Source organism: Frankliniella occidentalis, unplaced genomic scaffold (genome assembly GCF_000697945.3).
Source record: "Frankliniella occidentalis isolate FOCC.00 unplaced genomic scaffold, Focc_3.1 Scaffold16, whole genome shotgun sequence".
NCBI classification, from domain to species: Eukaryota; Metazoa; Arthropoda; class Insecta; order Thysanoptera; family Thripidae; genus Frankliniella; species Frankliniella occidentalis.
This window is the reverse complement of record NW_026267146.1, coordinates 1,904,398-1,908,369: the sequence shown is the minus strand read 5'-3', so window position 1 is coordinate 1,908,369 and position 3,972 is coordinate 1,904,398.

Sequence of the window (3,972 nt, the reverse complement as noted above, 5' to 3'; positions counted from 1 at the left end):
AGGATGGTGGGGCGGGGTGGAGCGGGGCGGGGCACCCTCTGCTCTCGCGGCCAGTGTGTCAGGCACGGCCGCCGAGGCGGACAGCTCCACGTCGCTCAGAGAGACTTCGTGCCTCCCACACTGAAAAAAAATATAAGTAGGAGTTACTAGGATCTTAGTACCAGGTACCAGACAGTCTAGTAAAATAGGAACCAACTAGGAATCTAGTAAAAGGTACCAGACAGGCTAGTAACACAAAGTCTAGTAAAATTTACCAGATGTCTAGTTACAGATACTGCACATTTTTACGATTCCTAGTACCGTTTACCAGACTGCTTACTTACAGATACCACACATTTTCTTTCCTAAAAGTGTTCAAAAAATATACGAATGCAATATAGAAGATGTCTGCGCGGTACTACGGTTACACCGGGTACTCGTTAACCCACGAAATTTCGAAGCCCTGACCGAGATTCGAACCGCGGACCTTTGCGTTGGAAGTCCGCACCCTAGTCCACTTGGCTACGGTGACTACCTGAGGAGAGAGGCGTGCGTAACGAGTGTGATGCCACCGCCGCCGGACCACCGGCATAGCCTAGTAAACGTGCAGTCTGGTAAAAATTACTATACAGTTTAGTAAACCTAACCAGACTCAGTTACTAGACGGCTGGTACCTGAAACTATACCTGTGTTAGTATACGATACTAAACTTCTAGTAAAGCTTAGTATTATCCTAGTTGTAATAACTAGCATCCATTTAACTAGGATTTGTCTGGTATCTGTTACTAGTCATTTTTTTCAGTGCACTGGTCGCGCCATCAGATGATACGACGCGCAGCATCAGCTGGGGCGGGTGCTGCCGCACGCGCGCACTCAGCGTCCGTCATTTGTCTGTCTGTCTGTCTCTGACGGCATATGGCGCTTTGGCGCGACGGGTTTGAATGAAGTCTGCGGACGTAACATCTCGTCATCATGCGGCTTTCGCGTGGTGTGCGTGGGTGTGCATGTCTATCAAATAAAAAAGTTCAAATGAAGCGTTTCATAAAGAGATATTTTCGTCAAATTTGCAATCCTCGAATCCTATTGTTTTCATTTTTGATATTCTAAAAAGAAAAATTTTTGTGCGTTTTTTTTGTACTACATGCATATTCCGTCTTTCCTTGCTTTCGGCTCGACTGGCCGAGGGCGAGGGCTCTACTGGAGCCGCCGTGCCCTGCCGCTGCTGGAGCGGATCGGATGATGACTTCCAAAACGGCGGGCAGGCCGGACCGCTGGTTCGGTCGGGTCGAGTGGGAGGGGGAAGGGGGGCGGGGGCTTCAGAGGAAGGAAGAAAGGCACCTGGATTGTTATTCCCACTAATCGCCCTGCCTGCAATGAAATGGAAAGTGGAGGAGAGGACCAGGACCGGGCGGGCCGGGCCGTGCCGCGCTGCTGCTGGCCGCTGACTTAAGCCCCTTTTTGAGCGCGCCACGCCACACCCCCCTCGGTCGGCATGCCGTTTTGTTTTGTTTTGGTCTGCGGAGCCCCCCGGCGGAGGCGCTGCTGCTGCTGCTGCTGGAGGAACGCGAGGCGTAACCGATTACCGCAGTACGACTGGCCGACTGGTTTCGTCGCCGTGCAATGTGACTGAGTGGCGGTGGCGGGACTGCGGTGGTGCCTCCAGAGACACATGTCCGCATGTTCGCCGGCATGTACTGTACTGTATGCAACGCGGACTCGGAATTTTTTGGGGCATGTTTATTTTATTCTTTCTTCATATATTTTGGGTGATATATCTCTTTGGATTTATTGCAGTGCACGTGTACAGAGACTGAGTTTATTCCCGTGCGTGCAATGACATCAAAGCAATACCACCAAAAAATGTAGAAAATGCAAACTAAACATGTAGTCAGCGTTCGCGTAATGTCATACGTCAGTTACGGTGAAATTAATATTTATTTTGATCTATACTTTATAAATAGAGCCCTCTGTGTAATATATATCAAATAATCCACTATACGCTCTATTCTATCCGTATTACGTATAGTTTCTGACCCCTTATTACGCTTGTGCCAAATTCTCCGTAAACAATTCCGTGACGAAATGAGAGTGTTCTTTCTTATTATTTTTGTTTTCGAAAGCTCAAAGGGGGAGATCAATGCACTGCAGCGAAAACACACTGTCGCTGCTGATACAATCAGTTGAATGCTGATTGTACGTAAGCCCACCTGCCTGCCCCCTCCTCCGTGCACCCACCACCCTGTTATAATAAAGAGAAAAAATAATGGCTTGAGGGACCGCCGATGTCGTCGTTTTCCATTTCGAGTCGATGCATTTCGCCTGTATCCGCGGGCACATTTCACTCTGCGACCATCTTTCTCTGTCCCACCCATTATTACCGTTTCCTTCTCTCTCCCACCGGACCATCGCTCACAGAGCCCGTAACTAGACGACGCCTCTCATTACCGCCCGCCGCCCGCCAGATTACCTCCCAAGCCAAACGAGACCCACACACACAAAAAAGCTCGAGAGTCAACATAAGACAAAGTGCACATACACTACGCGGAGTGTTTTTCTTTCTTCTTTCGCGAGACCTCCTAGCTAGCTGTTATGCGGAGTGATGCCCGTTGCCCCACCTCCTTCCTCTCCAGACGGCCCCCCTTGCACACTTTTTGTTCTGTCTGGATCGCTTTATAAGCCGCGGGGTGGGGCGGGGAGCACGTCTGCTGCTGCTAATAGGCGCGCGCTTTATCAACGTCAGGTTTGGCTGGGTGTTGTGCACCACAGCTGCAAAGAGTGCCCTGCCCCGCCCCGCCCCGCCCGGCCCGGCCCTTTGGCTGTAGAGCACACTCTGTAAGTCGCGCACAAGGGCGATAAAAGCGCGCCGCCGGGCCGGCCCGCCAGCACGCGCCCTGCACTCGGTAATCGCACCTTGTCTATCGAGCATATCAGCGCAATATTAGGGTCGGGGTCGCTGTTGCCGCTCGTGCCTCTCTATTAGCAGAACGGGCCGGCGGACGGGCGGGTGATATTGCCAGCCATAATTAAAATTTGCAGGACATAATGATATTTTACCAAAGCCTTTAGGATTTTAAAAAGAAAAATTAAAAAATGTCGCTGTGTTTTTAATTTTATGTGGCAACGTATTCAGTTTAAGTCAGCCTTTTTCAATATACACGGATGTTCTCATAAAGATTGAGGCAAAGTCAAACTTTTCGATGTAAAATTTTCTCGCCAAAACTCAATTGCAGTCAAACTTTTCAGTTTAAAAAAACTGTCGTCTTTGCGTCTGTATGCGTTATGGGCGAGTGAGTGAGTGAGAGTTGTGCAGCCGAGAGGTTGTAGTATCCAGTGAGTGCGAAATGGTAGGTGCGAGGACATGGTGGTGGTTTCGCCCTCACCTACTACCTCCCCTTTCGTTGCAATGTCGTCGTCCTGCATGTGTGCTGCTTGCGACATCACACACTCAGGAGGGGATAGTTATTGTGACTGTGTGAGAGAACGTGTTTTCTCGCTCGCTCGCTCGCTCGCTCGTGCGGCGTTACACGCAGCCAATACTACTATCGACACGGCCGCGCTGGCGCTGGCAGCCCCTCTCAGCGCAGTGCTCGGGCCTCGCCGCCACCTCGTCGCTGCTGGCTGAGGTTGCTGATTGCACTGCAGCAGCCGATTGCCCAATAAGAGAAGCAAATCGCAGCAGCGGCCGTAATAATGCTGTGCAAGGGACATCACCTCGGCTTATTGGCAGTAACGCGCGGGGCGGGCACGCTCTGGGCGGCGGGGCGGCGGCCGTGGCTCACTCTACTGCGGGGCGGCTGACTTTGTGAGGAGGACGAGAAAGGAAGATTTGAAGAATTTTGAGGGGTTTTGTTCGAAGGAAAGAGAAAGCGCCAGGTACGTCAGCAATGGTATGCAGCTGACCTGGGTGGCTATGGCTCGGGCAATGGCCCTCTCATTATTTCGGGGGATATTGGTTAGAATTCCGGAATATTTCTTTTTGAGGAAAGTTGGGAG